Raw genomic sequence first — 19,838 nt, 5'->3', positions numbered from 1 at the left:
TGTTTTCATAAGAAGGTGTGTATCACTGAGGAAAACTATTTTTGAAGAAAACGTATTTATCATATATGAAGTTTTTACTTGAGTTTATCATACAGTCATTTCATACTGTATATTATTATGCTGGGCATTATAGCTCACTCTTGCTTTCTTTTAAATGACACAACACAACAGATAACCAGTATGCCGGTGTGGGACTTAGTCGATTGCAGTCATGTGGAGGATCCCTGGCAGCTTTGTCTCATGTGCGCTAGAGTATCAGATAGGTATAAGATATCAGTCGTAATTATTGTAACTTCAAATAGAGGTTATAAATAATTGTTTGAGATCCTGTAAAGTACATTTGAGTGTAATAAAAGAAGATTACACTTTGTACGTCGTTTCTAAGGCTATAACTTGGGTGTGCGAGTATGAGATTGGGGTGTTGGATTATTGAATTAATAACAGGTTACACATGAGTGAAGGATGGCGTGACGACCCAGATTCCTGACCCCGGATTTGGGGGCGTTACAGAAATGGTATCAGAGTATTAAGTTATAGTACTCAGAAATGAGAGTGTTAGGAGTTTGTCTAGATGTGAGATTTCGTAAGAGCTCATATAGAGTTCATCATTGGACTATCGGATGTAGCCCCAATGTGTAGGTTAGGATAAGTGTATATTTGAGGAATTAAGGTATGACTAATGAGGCCATTGGAGATTATCAGAACGATGAGGAGAAAAATTAGAATCATATTTGATTTGGCAAAAATATGGATGTAGAACTTGGAGCTGAGTCTCTAGAGCATTTGGGGTAAAGATGATATTACCAACACCATATGTAAATTTTGATAACACGAGCCTTGATACTCGTAGTTCTTTATAGGTTGCCCGTGAAGGGCATCACATGTGAGGATCATGAAGTCTAATTATTAGCATACATTTGAGGTTATTGGCCCAAACCAGTTGACCATATCATTTTACTAAGGAGGATGGGAATGTCGTATTAATCACAAACTCACCAGAGATAGTGTCCAATATACCCTTGAGGATTCTAATTCTATTACGGAATATTTGAATGTAATATAAGAATGTCATCATAGGACGAGTACACTATGTGATATTATTAGTGCACTTAACATGTAAGGTTATGATGGTTTAGCTCAGAAATTGAGAGCATTGAGTTGATAGCATGTCTATAATTAAATGGCATATGATTATAACGAGCGATGGTTTGATCTTAAAACCTTTTTAAAAGGATAGACCAGTGAGTCTAGAGCGGAATTCTTCGGTAAAAATGATGCCAGAGGCAACGTATATATACACGTAGACCTCTGATATATTCGGTAATGTATGTTCAATTACACACACATGCCACTGAACTTATGGACTGCATCGAGATCCCTAAGAGATCTCTTTGATCTGTTCCCAGGGGGAACTGGCCACTTATAGTTAGTAACGGATGCGTGTAGCAGGCAACTATCGGCTTAACGGATGTTTTAGAATATTTCTGAGTAAGGTCTTCGAGGTAAAACACCCGAATGACAGATATACGTGCGAAGGTCAAGTTAGTAAACGATTTTAAAATGATGTTGAAAGAGAAACTATTTGAAACATGGAATTACAAAGAAGAAGAGGTGGGATCATCCTCATATGGATAATGAAGAGAGTTAGGATAATCAGTGAAATATTTTGACACATACTCACTATCATGTTACTCCCTCCAAATTGTTGATCATTCGTATCGCCTTGATAAGTCATATCAGGCAATCCTTTTCGTTCCCTACTTTGAACTTCTGATGTGACTATATTGAATAGTCTTTCTCCATATCAGGACTTGTTCAATTCTTTTAGTTAAATCCATGAACTTTCATTCATAGATTATGATCTTCTTGTTCAACTCAGAAATATTTATACCTCATTTCAATTATCCAATAGATTTTTATATATATATAAATTTTCCCTCAATTCATCGATGAATATTCATAATGAGTATCTTCATTAGATTCTTCTTTCATACATACTCTTCTCAGTCGAGATTGTAAATATCTAACAAATTGTTAAAAATGTGGATGATCTAATATCCATATATTCCTCGGGAATCCTTTTCCTCTAATCGGGATAAAATTTTATATTGAACTTTGAAATCATAATAAAGGTATCAATTTGATATTGGTATTCCGATTCAATTCTATATAAAGATCTGATAAAGTATGTGAACTAGGGTACCTATGAGTGTACCCTTTATTTTGAAAGAAATATTTGATAAGAGGCTATCGATTGTTCCGATGCCAAGACCACTCGGTTTAGAGTTATAATTGTCCTTCTCGGCCCAAATTTAAAAACTCTTTATTTCAAAATCGTCATCCAGGTAGCCACAATTTCTTCAGTGGTTACGATGTTGAGATTTTTGCAAACAAACTGAAATATGCCTAGATGCATATGTTCTCATGAATGACTAGTTAATTGTCCTAACTAGTCAAAATTTTAATTAATACGACAAACAGCCTAGCTAATCATTCTAGCTAGTTGCTATGGGCCAAACCAATTGTACTGGCCATTTTCTTAGCCGGTTAATAATATTGCTTGATATGGACTAGTTATTATTTTGCTAGTTTCACTTCCAATAAAATTTTGATTATTCATAACGCATTATATATGCCAGATTTAATTGTTGATGAAATTTTCAAAAAATGATTTACTTGAGACCTAACTAGGTCGCCCACTCAAACGAGAATTCATATTCAGTTTTATGAAATATTTTTTTCATGAAATATTTTATTCTTTCATTGTGTAATGAATATCCAATTAAAATTACAAAGTGATTGAAGAACAATATACTTCCTTATTTATTAATCATTGAATCGAATTCCTTCTTTCAAAATAGCACCTCTTTGAGACCTCAATGGTTAACCTTTGGTTGAGGATGTTATTCGATATTTATTTCATTTTTCGAGAAGAAAAGTATTCTTTCAATGGGAAAATCTTACAAAAATCATTCGTATGATGTTATTATTCAGCAATCATTACTTTCAGTGGATATTCTCCATAAATATCACAATATAAAATTCTAAGGACATGGAAGGATAATCCTTATTGTATTCTTCCTTCCAAGTTATAAATTTTCTGAGTGTTGTGACTCTTTATTCAGAGCTCATAAATTGTTCAAATGTTAGATTTTGAAATCTTGTTAAGATTATCTAAATTTCATCGATATCGTGAAAATCTTTTTCCAAGGCTAATTGCCTTCCCAATAAAGAGAAATATATTTGAGAACCGATTGTTGTAATATGAGACTGAAAGCCCAGTGCTATGATGGTGCAATCGGAGTATCGTGAGGAGTAAGTTGTCTTAAAAAGAAGAACACCATGTTTATTTATTATCATAAGTATCTTTAATATGGTTATAGAAGAATGAAAATAGGGATACAACGTGATTAGTGAGGTACACTTCTGTGAAACATTATCGGGTTAGGTGCTAATAAATTCTGGAAAGATCAAGCATGTACGAATTTGAGGAATAAGATTTTTAAAAGGTAAAGGTAAGGTTAGTAGAAATCCCGTGCTAGAAATACTCGATGATAAAAATAGGATGTTGCGTGAAGTCTAATGATATGTCTACGCAGCTTAAGGACCGTGACATAAGGCTTTCTGATAATAATCTAGAATAATTGCGATAAGGTTCGGACTGAAAGGGACAAGGAGTTTATTTATTAGGAAATTTGGAAAAAAAAAATTCACTGAACACGAGATAGAGGATATAGTCAAGATTATCAAAGGCCATGATTGAGGAATTTATTATCATCAAGGAAAGGCCAATGTGGTGGCCGACACTTTAAGTAGGAAAAGATATATTGAGGATGAAAAATATCAGAATAACTGATGAGAAGGATCGCATGAAAAGAACGCTTTATTACTTAACAAAAAGACTTAAAGATGCCTAAAAACGTAAACCGATATTAGTCGTGACAGAATATGAAAGGGGATGTCATCGAGTAGGTAAGTAAGTATTCGACAAAGTTGTAAAATAAAAATTGAAAGGCGAGGGTTAAAATTTTGGCGATTTCAATTGTCGATAACCCAAATAGGGTTAAAAGTTAATTATTACAAATTTTGAAGGAGGATTATTAAGAACCAAGTTAGCCATCGTGCTATTTGAGGATTTTGAGTGATAGATTAAATAAGACCGCTTACTTTATTATGCAAACAATAGATGTCCACTTTACAAATTGATATGAACGCGGAAGAGATAATTGGGACAGAGAGACCCCGTGATGACTGCGCCACACAAGAACCCAAGATTTAATTTCACAACGGGACTATTTCCCAAGATATTTTATGAAAAAGGACGGACAGAGGCACAACTTAGAGTTCTCAAATCGACAAGTAGAACGAGAGGACTATCTTGAACATTGAAGATACGTCTAACGGTTTACCTTTTATTTGGAAAGGTTTAGATAATCGTCTATTGTTGATAGATAATTCGTGTAGATGTACTTACCACGCTAGCATACGAAAAATAGTAGCCGATATCCCTTGCGAAGGGCAACGTGAAAAGAATGAAGGATGTAATTGTCAGAACTGATAGAAGGCAAAGAAGATCGAACACGCCCTATAAAGACCACTAGTAGCAGGTACCAATAAACGTGAATACGTCTAAGGCGCTAGCGAGAATAACGAGTACGACCCAGAAAGTGTCGTAGTACTATAGGTATTATACAGGGAATGATTAAAGAAGTTCGACCGATGACGGAAGCTGAACGTTGCACGATCCTAAAACGTGTCAATAAATTGCGTATGAAATGGTGCTTCCTTCAAGATGGCAACAGGACGATGACGTGCTTTACCTTACTACGGGAAGAAATGTTAAAACTGGCGCTAAGCATGTAGCAGGAGACGAGCGTGTAGAAATGCGACAAGAACTTCTTACGTAGAATAATCGACAGAGATGATGCATCCAAAATGGGAAAACATTAAGGAATGAAACTCTAGCACTAGTAGGAACGATGTAGAGGGAAGCGAATAAGTTGAAGGATGATTCCAAACACTAGAAGATGCACTAATCGTCCATGTTATCAGTTTTTAAGGGAAATGAAGTTGCCAGTTGACGTTAATCGAATTATCAACAATAACGAGTTATCAAGCGTGCATTGGAACAGCTACGAAGCTTGTACGGAAGAAAGAATCGTCCTCTCTTAGGTTGGGAAGAAATTGGTAAGCGGAGGATATTGGACCGTAGTTGAGTCAACAGACCAAAGAAGTTCCTAGAATTTATCAGAACCAGGCTAGTGGCAGCCCCGGATGAACAATAGAGGTATGCGGACCAGGACTATAAAGACAGAAAGTACGAAGTAGCAGACCAAGTATTGTTGAAAGTACCTCCCGAGGAGGGAGTGATGAGATTCGAAAGGGAAAGAAATGTTGAACCCAAGATTTATTTGATCATTTAAAGGATTAAAGGACTAAGAAAGTTGACTTATAAATTAGCACCATCGTCGAACGGTCACCAAGTTTATAATGAGTACCACGAATCGAGGTTAGGAAATTTAACCGTCAGAACTAAACATATGATTGAAAATGAGCAAATAAACTCGTAGCGGACTTAGCGTCTATCGAGTAACGTGTAAAGGTCATAAGACTACAAGGAAGAGTGCATGGAAATATATTGGATGGATGAGTGAAAATTTTATGAAGAGATCAAATACTGCAAGGTCAACGCGAGAACTCGAGGTTATCATGCGAGAAGCATATCCCTACCCGTTTCTGAACTGATTCCGGGACGGAATCCTTTTAAGGGGGGAAGACTGTAAGAACCCAAATTTTTGACATCGGTAAAAGACCTTTACGAATGGTAATATAATAACTAAAATTTTTGAGACCTTGTAAAACGTTTAATGAATAGTAACCCTGATAAACGGGGAAAACTTTTAAGCCCACACTATGTAGTGCACGAGAAAATGAGTTTCGGAGTTGATATTACGATTATACGTACCAAATGAGTGTATGTAAACGCTATTAGTTTGCGAAGAAAACGAACTTTGAAAAATGACCGTATTTACGGCTTATCGAGGATTACGGGAATCACAATATAATTACAAGATTAAAACCCTACGGATTTATATTCAAGTATGATAATTAAAATTATAAGGAATAAATACGAAAGGAATTACGGCGCGAACCATTTACGAATAAGTATTACGAAAATGTTTAAGTGACCGAGCAAACGCGTAAATGATTAAATAAACGTAACACACTATCTAAACCATGGTAAGAGAGTAACCATGGTTACTTTGTCAAATAATAAGCTAACCATAGGATTATCAAGCAAGCTATCCAAATAATGTGCTAAGAAAGCTAACACAAGTAGTTTCTAGGAAGCTACCAAAGATTTGTCCCTAAGATTTGAAACCAAGAATCAACCTAGAATGCTATACTAGGAGAATAAAATCAATTGCAAGATATCAACCCATCTTCCTAGAAGTTACCTAGCAAATCAACCAAGCTAAGCAACCAAGAGGAGTATAAATACCCCCTTGATGCTCCATTCGGCCCTAATGATAAAGAATGGGAAATCTAATTCAAAATCTCAAGTTCTAGCCATGGTAAAATCATCCCATTAATACTAAAGCCTCCTAGAAATTAAACTAAGGTAATAAAATTCTTTCATCTCATTTTATCAAGGTTTGATGGGTGAAATAAATTCAAGAAACTCACTAGTGAATAGTATAAATAGTAACCTCTTCTTGGTTTCTTGATTTCAATGGTGGTTCTAGGGTCCAAAAATCATACCAAGCACTTCCAAGCCTCCACCATACTCAAGAACACATCTCAATCTTTCAAGAAAGGTAAAAATATTTGGCCCAACTTTATTTAAGATTCATTTTTAAGATCCATTTAGTATGTGGTAGAAAACTTAGTTTAAGAAGTGGTATTGTTGAGATCTTGAAGTTTAAGTTGAGTAGATTTAAGGTTGATTGTTATTGCCTCAAGAACATGATGTTCATGAGAGGATTTTGTATGATGGTGATAAAATGATGATTGTTGGTGGTTGTGTTAAGAGTTAGGGTGTAAAAGAAACCCCGATCGTAAACGTAACTCCGTTAAAACCAACGAATCGTAACTTTAAGTTTCTACAGAAAGTCCCGGAGTTTTAAACTGTATTTTATTGAAAAATAACCCTTTATTATGATAGGAAATGTTATAAAGATCGTTTAGGCTCTTGAATCGCTTGATTCTGATTTACGGATCAAAAGTAATGGTCGTTTTAGTAAAAGTGATTTACGCAACAAAAACTGCTACAAATCACGAACTTTGAAAATATAAAGGATCGACTTAAATGTGTTCCTAAATCATGAAATTTTTACAGAGAGTAACATATTGAGTTTCCTAATTTCCATAAAAATTTCAAGTGAAAACAATGATTTTTCTGTTTTATAAAAATATCGGAGCCGAGACCGCGAGAGTAGAAACCGTAAGAATCCATAAGCGGAGCCGACGACGATAAAGAGAATGAACCTAAGATACTTAGAAAAATGAAGCGACCATGATATGAATAAGGATTTAAAGGAATAAGAAGGGTAGTATAAGTTGAGAGGGTGCATAATAAATAGCGCATGAATGCGAGTCGCCGTAAATTAGAACATGACCTAACGAGATGAATTGTATTTATGGTCATAGATTTCCGAGCGGAACCTAGAGCATCTTCCATCTCGAGATACACAGGCAAGTTTACAAACCCAACCCCATTTTTACTGTTATGTTGTGAAAGGATTATTTTACTATCATCGCTCAAATACCATGTTTGCCATGATGCGTAGTTGTTGAATTTTCACATAATATAGAGATGTTGTACAATAAGTATATATCGTGAAATGTTATTTCGCTTTAAGCGTGACATATTATATAAGACCGAGGATCGGTCGGGATTTAAGATAAAACCCGAAAATCATTCCGGAGATATTATAGGACGGGTATAAGTCCATAATAGTACGTTTTAAAGGGACTCATCGTCTATTTACGAAATATTTAAACACCTCGAACTTTTAAAACGATTTCCCAACGAGCATATTCCGTCAACTATATTTTATTGATTCGGATAATAAATACTATATACGTATTCCCTTATTATAGGAGTAGTATACTTCAACATTTATTTATTCAAACCCGATTAATCATTATAGATTATTAATTATGTAAACACAAACTAGTTGAGGAATATTATTTAAATAAATCTTTTAGAGAGTAAACACATTCGAGGTATGATTAATATCAATTATCATCTAATTAATTGTAGAATATTATTTAATTAATTACTATTTATTAAAGGATTGTTATTGATTTAAAGATCATAGATCCTGATATAAAACATACTTTCTAATTTAGAAGTATTATTCGAATAATTTCAGATCGTCGGTGAATATTATCCCGACTTATTATTATATTGAATGTAGTTTCGAGAATAAACTTTTCCCCTTTATTAATTATCTGTTGACAACGGTCAACTCACATCCTTAGTACTTCCTCCGAAATTCTCGGAAGTACGTATATATATATACACTTATATCTTAAAGAGATAAACTATTTCTATCAACAAGCAAAACGCTTGGGGAACTTCGATGTGGTTCGAGTTCTCGAAATTGATAGAATTCTTTTAAAGGACAAGGGAGGGGTAGACTCTGGTAATATTTGTGCTAGATGGGCTACCAAAGGTACCGCAGGCGAATGTACTCAGTGTACTCAGGAACTTGTGAAGTATGTGTATACCGGAAAATAGGACATGTAGCCCGAATGCGGCAAGGGTGATACCCGAGAGATGAAGTTTTGTCCTTTTACTAGTAGAAAAGGTTACTATTTCTGTAGTACGACTGATCATCGTATGCGGTGGCTCCGGTGAATGTCCAAACTCTTCCAATTGGAATTGAAATGCAATACCGTAACCCAAGCCTAGGTGCTAGGATTACTATTAAGGTATTCACAGGTTAATAAAATCAACTAAAGGATTGTTTTCATAAAAAGGTGTGTATCACCGAGGAAAACTAGTTTTGAAGAAAACGTATTTATCATATATGACATTTTTACTTGAGTTTATCATACATTCATTTCATACTGTACATTATTATGCTGGGAATTATAGCTCACTCTTGCTTTCTTTTAAATGACACAACACAACAGATAACCAGTATGCCAGTGTGGGACTTAGTCGCTTGCAGTCATGGGGAGGATCCCTGGCAGCTTTGTCTCAGGTGTGCTAGAGTATCAGATAGGTATAAGATATCAGTCGTAATTATTGTAACTTCAAATAGAAGTTATAAATAATTGTTTGAGATCCTCTAAAGTACATTTGAGTGTAATAAAAGAAGATTACATTTTCTACGTCGTTTCTACGGCTATAACTTGGGTGTGCGAGTATGAGATTGAGGTCTGTTAGATTATTGAATCAATATCAGGTTACACATGAATGAAGGATGGCGTGACGACCCAGATTCCTGACCCCGGATTTGATGGCGTTACAGGTTATTATCATTCCAAGAAAGTACATAATGGGAAAGGTGGACAAGAGAGCCATGAAAACATTGGTGATACTGATATCTGCTTCTTTTAGTGTACTGGTCACTGGATGTATTTTTATATTCATATTGACAAATGGAGTGTCAAAGGAGATGAAACTAAGAGCTGAATTAATAAGCCATTTAGAAGCAAGAAGGAAGGCAGAGGCCTCAAGCAATTACAAAAGCCAGTTTTTAGCAAAGATGAGGTGACTATGAATTTTAACTCTTAATCTAACAGATTATGGAAGATGTAACTCTTTGTTTTGCACCCTCAATGAGATGGGATATAAAAACCAAAACCCTCCAGTTTAAGATTTATAAACCTATATCTATTCATTATACGGGATATATATGGTCTAATCAGTTTATGAAATTGAATCTATGAAACTGACTAATGTTTAGGAAATTAGAACAAAGTATATAATATAGGCTTATATTGTATTATTATACACATTATTGAAGACTTATATCTAAACGAGATACTTGGACCTCATGTTGGTAGCTATTGCTTTATGCTTAGACATAGCAAATAGTTGTAAACCTTCTTGTATTTTTCTAGTGTAATTTCTGGATTTATTTTTTGAAAAAATAGCATACCTCCAGAATTTCAAAAAATGTGTTCTCGAACTTCTTACAAATAGAGCGTGAACCTACATCTATTTTTTATGTAAATTTTAGTAGGCATCTTAGAAGTACAACTTGTCTGTTGTTCTAGTTATATGTATATATAAGAATCCCTAATAGAAAGATATTCTATACATGTTGGCCAGTAAGTTAGCATTTTTACATGATGATGATCATTTTTCAATTGTGTAACAGTCATGAATTTCTGGGAAAAAGATAACTAATTGATTCTCTGCTTCGAAGTTGAGGACACTGCATGTGGTATAATTTCTTAGTCCCTTAAAAAATAAGACTGATTTAGCATAGCCAGATCAAATTTATCATCCAAGTACTGTAAGTCATCATTTATACCCCACATTGGTGTGTACGTATTTGTAATTATTTAGTTTTTGCAGGAATTGATCCAAGCAAATGGGAATCTGTATTTGGGAGCTTCTAGCAATCCGATCCTTCAACAACTCGATTGTAAGCTATCTTAGAATCTTAATTACATATTGTAGGAGTTTCCAGTAAAAAAATGGCGCAATTTTGTTATCATTTTGCTGAAGGTTCCCAATTTTCTGAAACTTCATAATTTTCAGGCATGATGGAACTGGGCTTGGTCTATGTATTGTCCGGACCTTGGTGAGCTCTTAATTTAATGCTTTTGTCCTGATAAAAACAAGTGCAGGAAATGAGAATAGAGTATTTGCATCCGATGAAAAAAAAATAAAAGCATCCTAGGTTAATTAGAAGAGACCCTCCAGGTATTAATCATCGTAAACCCTCAGTTAATTTTATTAGAAATTATATAATATTTGTACAAGGTATAGTTATACTGTAAGTTGTTTTCTTAAATTATGACATTAAACTACCTTCTTGCACATAAAGGTGAGAGAAATATTGTCGATCTCTGAGTAACAGTGCATCCTAGCAAACAATTTGGCATGCTCTAACTGCAGTGAGGTTTACAGGTGAATCAGATGGGTGGAGAAATTAAATTTGTTAACAAAAATGGAGCAGGAAGTCTCGTGCAACTTTATCTGCTTCTCTGGACAACACAACACTACAATTTGAACTATTCAGACTTTCAGAGCATAACCTGACAGTAAATACAACTTTTTATCAATTTACCATGTATCTTAAAATGACTTCTTCAGTAAAAAACACACATATCTACCAATCATGGTGTACAATGCAAGAAAGCTATGTTGATTAATCAAATGAATTAATGTCTTTAACTATTTTTTCCCTGACCTCTCATCTGTATATTAACACAGAAGCATAAAAAAAATGAGCAGAAGAGCAATCAATCGGTTGTAGACAGTTTGTTACAATTTCATACATTTGTCTATAGTTCTGATGCAAGCTTTTGGATGTATAGCCAGTTTTCCTAAAACCTCAAGGTGTTAGGAATTGGGTTTACAAGGATCATATCTCATATTTTAACAGTAATCTTGTGAAATTTTAATACAGGTTCTGCTTGCACTTAGTGGAAAAATGGGTAGCTTGATTATGTCCAGTTAGTTGCAGAAACATGGTATCTTCACCTATGAAGCATGTGACTGGAATGAACTGTTGGACAAACTTAATATTTTAGACTAAGTTGTGAATCATTTTGAGACTCCATATGAGTTAGACACATTATGTGTTAGTGGTGTGTATTTATTGGAACGTATTCTCCTCTTCGAGGGGATTCCAACGCATATTTACACGCTCAAAATGAGTAAAAGGTGAATGAGAACTGATGTTCCAAAGTTTTACCTTTTAATATGAAAAGTGGTTTTATACCACATCGAGAGTAGCACAAACCTATTCCTTAGTTTTTCTTATAAATACCATGTACCACATCGAAAAGAAAAACAAGTCCTTTCAAGCCTCTCTTTATAAATAGAGTCTTAGGGCATCAGTTTTATTAAGTCAAGGGAATAAGAGTCCTCTCTTTCATTCTCGGTCTCTTTAGTCTTAAATTTTCCAATACTCCGGTGATAGTTCTCGGGCTTAGTTCAAGTTCGCTGAGAGTATATTCGATCTATCGATTATACTGATATCTCATTTTATCCTGGGAGGCTATCGACTCGCACATACGGTGAGAGGCGAAATAGCTTTAAGGAGACAGTTTCAACTGGACTCGAGGATTTCCATTTGGTTATATTCTTCCTTTCTCTGTTTGATTTCGTTTACTCACGCACACACTTATTTGATTTATATGTATTAATCGCAGATTGTATTCACAATCTTAAAGCTATTTTTTTTATATACATATGTGACTGATACATCTGTGTCTGCTTGTTTTGTTGAGTAACAGATCGATGGAGAACCAAACTATGAACGATCCGATGAACATGAAGGCTGATCCCAACACACAGATCACTGGATCTGATGGGGTTCACCAGCAGCCGATTAACCCTAACGCACGGATCGTACGATCTGATGGGGGTCAAACGCCTGTTGGACATGTGCCTTCGGGACATGTGCCTGTGGGACACACTGTCATTGGACAGTTTAGTGTTCCTCTTAGACAGATATCGGCAGGATTCACTCCTCTGATCATACCTGCGGTGCCTACTGGTGTGCATACACCTGTAGTACAGACACACGTACCATCTGTTCCACCTGTGGTGCCTGCTGCACCTGTTATACCAACTGTGCCTGCTGCACATGCTAAAAAACCTGAGAAGTTCAACGGAACGAACTTCAAACGTTGGCAACAAAAGATGCACTTTTATCTGACCATGTTGCATATGGATCGCTTCCTTAAGGAAGAACCATCGTTGCTCACTGCTGAGAGTAACATGCAGACTGTGTATACTGCTGATGCTTGGAAGCACTCTGACTACATCTGTCGGAACTATGTGTTAAATTGTTTGTCTGACTCGTTGTATAACATATACAGCGCGAAGCCAACAGCTAAGGTCTTATGGGAGTCACTTGACCATAAGTATAAAACCGAGGACGCTGGGGCAAAGAAGTGGATTGTTGGCCGCTTTCTTGATTATAAGATGGCAGACTCTAAGACTGTGGTCAGTCAGGTGAAGGAACTGCATGTGATCATTCATGACATTCATGCTGAGGGAATGGTCATAAGTGAGTCTTTCCAAGTTGCTGCTGTTATTGAAAAGCTTCCACCTGGATGGAAAGATTTCGAGAACTACCTTAAGCACAAGTGAAAGGAGATGTCTATGGAGGATCTTATTGTTAGACTTCGTATTGAAGAAGACAACAGAGGGTCCGAGAAGAAAGTTAATGTTGCCACTGAGAAGGTAAACATGGTAGAGCACGCTCAAAGCTCCAAGCCCAAGAAGACTAATTCTAGTAAAGGGGCAAAGCTGGCACCCAAAGGAGGGATTTCGAAGTCAAATTTCAGGGGAAGTGCTACAGCTGTAATAAAGTTGGTCATAGGTCTTCTGACTGCAAGAAGCCCAAGAAGCCCAACAAGAAGAAAGAAGCAAACATGGTAGAGAATATCTCCAAAGATATGGGTTATATAGACCTCTGTGCTACGGTCTCTGAAGTGAACCTGGTCGGTTCTAATCCACGTGAATGGTGGATTGATACTGGTGCTACTAGGCATATTTGCTCAGACAAGGCAATTTTCTCTAGCCTCAAAGCTTCCGATGCTGGTGAGAAGCTCTACATGGGGAATTCAGCAACTTCTACCATTGAGGGTGAAGGCATGGTGATCCTGAAGATGACCTCTGGGAAGAATCTGACTTTGAAGAATGTACTTTATGTGCCTGATATTCACAAGAACCTTGTGTCTGGTTCTCTGTTGAGTAAGCATGGCTTTCGCATTATAATAGAGTCAGATAAAGTAATTTTATCAAAGAGTGTTATGTTTGTAGGCAAGGGTTATTTAACTGATGGGCTTTTTAAGCTCAATGTAATGTCCGTTAAGGACGATAATGAAATGAAAAATTCTTCTGCTTACTTGCTTGAGTCTCCTAATTTATGGCATGCTAGATTAGGACATGTAAATTATGACACTTTATGATGTTTAAGTGCAAAAGAATACATACCTAAACTTACTATCGATTCAAAACATAAGTGTGAGACTTGTGTTGAGGCAAAATTAACGAGATCATCATTTAAACGTGTGGAAAGGAACACCAAAGTGCTAGACCTAATACATAGCGACATATGTGATTTAAAATTCGCTCCAACAAGAGGAGGAAACAAGTATTTTATTACATTCATTGATGATTGTACAAAATACTGCTATGTATATTTGTTGAAAAGCAAAGACGAAGCTATAGTTAAATTTAAAATCTATAAAGAAGAAGTTGAGACACAACAGACTGAGAAAATCAAAATGATACGAAGTGATCGTGGAGGTGAATATGTTGAACCATTTGGAGAATTCTGTTCACAACATGGTATAATCCATGAGGTCACTGCACCATACTCCCCTCAGTCAAATGGTATGGCTGAAAGGAAGAATCGCACTCTGAAAGAAATGATGAATGTGATGTTGTTAAGCTCTGGGCTTCCACAATCGATGTGGGGAGAAGCCATCTTAAGCGCAAATAATATTTTAAATATTACGATGCGCAAGAATAAGGATGTAAGTCCTTATGAAATGTGGAAGAAAAAGAAACCAAGTTACCAACACCTGAAAGTGTAGGGGTGCCTTGTAAAGGTACTGATCCCTACACCGAAGAAGATGAAGATAGGTCCTAAGACTGTGGATTGTATTTTCATCGGATATCCTCCACATAGTACTGCATATCGGTTTCTTGTTCATGAATCCAAGATTCCTGATATTCAAAAGAATACCATTATGGAATCAAGGAATGCCTCATTCTTTGAGACGATGTTTCCCTGTAATCCAGGAAACCAACAACCTACGACGTCTAAACGATCTCATGAGTCTGTAGATGACGATAATGAGAGTGACGAAAGTGAAGACAAAAATGTGGGGGTAGTGAGAAGGAGCAAAAGACAACGAACGGAGAAATCCTATGGGTCTGATTTTATGACCTATTTGCTCGAAGAAGGTGACCCAAAAACCTATAAGGAGGCGGTTACCTCACCTGATGGACCTATGTGGAAAGAGGCCATCAAGAATGAAGTTGATTTAATTATGCAGAATCATACTTGGGAACTAGTGGACTTGCCAACTGGTTGCAAACCATTAGGTAGCAAGTGGGTTTTCAAGAAGAAGTTGAAAACTGATGGCACTATTGATAAGTATAAGGCCAGACTTGTGATTAAAGGATACAAACAACAAAAAGGCCTTGATTATTTTGATACATATTCTCCTATAACGAGAATAACGTCCATAAGGATGATGTTTGCTATTGCTGCAATGCGTAATCTAACTGTACATCAAATGGATATGAAAACAGCCTTCCTAAATGGGGACATAGATGAGGAAATCTATATAGAACAACCCGAAGGGTTTGTTGTCCCAGGACAAGAAAAGAAAGTTTGTAGATTGGTGAAATCATTGTATGGTTTGAAGCAAGCACCTATGAAATGGCATGAAAAATTTGACGAGGTCGTGCTGGCTAATGGCTTCAAAATCAATGAATGTGATAGCTGTGCCTATTACAACGATAACGAGAGTGGCTATGTCATGATGACGCTATATGTAGATGATCTACTTATTGCCGGAAGCAATGATAAAGTGATCAAATCTACCAAGGACATGTTGAAATCAAGATTCGACATGAAAGACATGGGACTAGCAAATGTAATTCTGGGAATTCAAATTTCTAGAACATCAGAGGGTCTCGCATTAATTCAACCACATTATATTGACAAGATCCTTGAGAAGTTTCTTAAGGATGACTTTGAGAAATCTAGGACACCTGTGGATATGACTTTGCACCTATCCAAGAACAAAGGTGTAGCTGTTTCTCAATTGGAATACTCAAGGATAATTGGTAGTCTGATGTACCTCATGAGCTGTACAAGACCAGACATTGCATACTCAATTAGCAAGTTGAGTAGGTTTATGAGTAATCCGGGAGCTGATCACTGGAAAGCGATCATAAGGGTACTAAGGTACTTGAGGGGAACTCGAGACTATGGACTGCACTATGGCAGATACCCAGCAGTATTAGAAGGATATACTGACGCATATTAGATATCTAGCAAGAAAGCACTTAAGTCTACGAGCGGCTATGTGTTTACATTAGCTGGAGCGGCAATATCATGGAAATCCTCACAACAAACGGTGATAACTCATTCCACGATGGAAGCTGAGTTTGTGGCACTAGATATATGCGCCAAAGAGGCTGAATATCTACGTCAGTTTCTGGAGGATATTCCAAGATGGCCAAAGCCTGTAACTGCAATAGGGATTCATTGTGATAGTCAATCCGCTATTGGCAGAGCGCAGAGCACGATGTATAATGGAAAGTCTCGTCATATACGATGACGACACAGTTCCATTAGACAATTGATCTCAACCGGAATTATCACTATTGACTATATACCGTCAAAAGATAATATTGCGGATCCACTAACCAAAGGGTTATCAAAAGAAGTGGTTGAGAAATCATCGAGAGGGATGGGCCTTAAGCCTATTGCTTAACGGCATCATGGTGGACACCCAACCATTGCTGATTGGAGATCCCAAGAACTTGGTTCAATGGGACAACTAAATCATGATGACCAAATCACTGTGGGGGTAACCCCTGGCCTGTTCCTATGATGAGGAAACAGTGAGACCCGTAAGGTACGAGGTTAACCTTTGAGCTTTTAATGATCTTTGATGAATACATGGAGTTCAGGAGTGAACGCATGGAATTCAGTTGAGTAAACGCGGGTTACTCTATAAGATAAAGATCACCTATGTGGGAGAGAAGTGGGGCCGCTTTAAAGGAGAATTGCGAGGCACGATTCTTTAAAAACTCCTGCAGAACCAGGACGATGTTCCATGGCCAAAATGGACATAATCATGAGAACTGAATAAGTCAGGAAAGATATAGTGATGAGTATGTCATCGTTTACACAAACGGTCGAACAGTTCAAGGACATCACGTCATACTGTCTACCAGTAAAGTCGATATACTTATTCGAGCGAAGGTTCAAGGAGCATTCTCTACCTATCGTATGTTATATCTGACCGCCGGAACTATCACCAAGTCAAGCTCCGCGTCTGTCTGTCTATGTGGTGCGTGCTACTGGACCATCAATCTCATTTATGGGGGATTGTTGGACAAACTTAGTATTTTAGACTAAGTTGTGAATTATTTTGAGACTCCATATGAGTGAGACACATTATGTGTTAGTGGTGTGTATTTATTGCAACGTATTCTCCTCTTCGAGGGGATTCCAACGCATATTTACACGCTCAAAATGAGTAAAAGGTGAATGAGAACTGATGTTCCAAAGTTTTACCTTTTAATATGAAAAGTGGTTTTGTACGACATCGAGAGTAGCACAAACCTATTCCTTAGTTTTTCTTATAAATACCATGTACCACATCGAAAAGAAAAACAAGTTCTTTCAAGCCTCTCTTTATAAATAGAGTCTTAGGGCATCAGTTTTATTAAGTCAAGGGAATAAGAGTCCTCTCTTTCATTCTCGGTCTCTTTAGTCTTAAATTTTCCAATACTCCGGTGATAGTTCTCGGGCTTAGTTCAAGTTCGCTGAGAGTATATTCAATCTATCAATTATACTGATATCTCATTTTATCCTGGGCGGCTATCGACTCGCACATACGGTGAGAGGCGAAAAAGCTTTAAGGAGACAGTTTCAACTGGACTCGAGGATTTCCATTTGGTTATATTCTTCCTTTCTCTGTTTGATTTTGTTTACTCACGCACACACTTATTTGATTTATATGTATTAATTGCAGATTGTATTCATATGAACTAACAGCAATTCTTCAGGAACTCTTTCAAGATGGGAGTTTCCTGCAAAATTCAACAAATAATTGTTCAATTGCTGAAAAACTTAACCCTGGAAACAAGAGGATAATTTTCATCATACTAGTTGATATAATTTTACTTGACCTGAGCACTGACATATGGAAGGAACAACTAAATTTCTTGGATAGATATCATGGCAGAGACAAGTTTTCCTGGATACTGAATCATGACACCTCCAGTAATATCATGAAGGAGCTTTATAAGAAAGGGCATCTATTTATGGTAAACCGACCACTGTGCAAAACAAAGATGATCCAAATAATAGAATCTGCTATAATAGAGAGTGAACTATAGACGAAAATTGCTCCTCTGGTATCTAAAATTGGTCACAAGGAGACGCATAAATGTCTTGAAATGGGTCCTATTCAGTCTGACGGCAAGTTGGAGAGGAATTACAATACTAGTGATGCATTTGTAGAGCATTTCAATGAAACCTTTTTGTCACAAAATGAAGCAGGTAATAATTTTTTTGTGAAGTTAATAGATGTTCACTCAGACATATATGAGTTGAGGAGACATCAAAATGATCAAACTGGCGCTAAAAATGACAACCGATGTAGGTTTAAAGATAATGGATAAACAAACTTCTCTTGAAGGTCTACGGATACTTCTGGCAGAAGATACACCTGTACTCTAGAGAGTTGCAACCATAATGCTTGAAAAGCTGGGCGCAAAAGTTGTAGCAGTGGGAGATGGCATGCAGGTAGTTAATGCATTACACTTTTAACCTAAGCCAGAAAGTTATGAAGATGAATGTTTCCAGGCAGATGACAAACCATGTAATCAAACAGAAGAATATGACTTCCCTGTGTACGATTTAATCCTTATGGATTGTCAGGTAAAACTTGACCTATATGCCTGTATTTACTTTTTCCTTTGTAGAAGCAGTCCCGTTATGTCAACATTTTGATATAATCTAGTAATGCAACATGGAGTGGGTTCTAAGTATAGAACACTTTCCACAGTGAGCTCAGAAATTTGCATATATTTTATTTTCATGAGGCTTATATGTATATAAATATTTGATCATTGTTTTAGACTAACAGTTACATTATATAACTTGTATATATGCAACCTCCATTGCAAACCAGATGCCAAAGATGGATGGATATGAAGCAACAAAAGCTATTAGAAGATCGGAAATAGGAAGCACTTTGCACATTCCTATAGTCGCACTGACTGCCCATGCAATGTCATCAGATGAAGCCAAGTGCCTAGAAGGTGTGCATGGATGCATATCTAACAAAACCGATTGATCGTAACTTGATGGTATCCACCATTCTTTCTTTAACGAGGAGAGAAACTTAGTTCAAACATCAATCTATGTAATAACCAGAAAAGGTCAGCTGATACCAATACACCTCATATCTTTGTAGAGCCTTGAGTAAAACCACTGGTAAGGGAACCATATGCTTTTGCAAACTTTAGTGGTCTCTTATATTGGTAAATTTTAGACGTATATTAAGTTGTACAAATTTTAGTTGGAATATGGAGATGAATATGGATGGGTAGATTGGTTTTTGGTTGTAGATATGGATGTTAGTTGTTTGTTGGACGTCAGAATGGTTAGATGTTGGTTGTCGGAGAATGCGGTTGGATTTTGGTTGTAGACATGCAAGTTGATTTAGTATATAATTTGGTTGTTTGTTGGATGTTCATTTGGTATTTTTTTTAGCTTTTTCTGTGTTTATGCACAAATGCACAGGCTTATTTTAAAAAAAATAAGAACTCAAACATCGGTTCTTGTTATAAAACTGATGTGAATCAACTAAAAACACATCACCTACTCAAACTTAAAACGATGTCTAAACCAAGAAAACAAATCAAATTA

At 36.4% G+C, this 19,838-nt stretch overlaps 1 pseudogene; it reads left to right on the top strand.

The window, feature by feature from the left end:
- The first annotated feature begins 9,512 nt into the window (after window positions 1–9,512).
- Window positions 9,513–19,315, top strand: LOC141696044 (histidine kinase 1-like; annotated as a pseudogene).
- Window positions 19,316–19,838: the final 523 nt, after the last annotated feature.

The sequence above is a fragment of the Apium graveolens genome, chromosome 11, assembly GCF_009905375.1.
Source record: "Apium graveolens cultivar Ventura chromosome 11, ASM990537v1, whole genome shotgun sequence".
Classification (NCBI taxonomy): domain Eukaryota; kingdom Viridiplantae; phylum Streptophyta; class Magnoliopsida; order Apiales; family Apiaceae; genus Apium; species Apium graveolens.
Note: the sequence above shows the minus strand (reverse complement) of the source record. Positions and strands in the feature narration are given on the sequence as shown.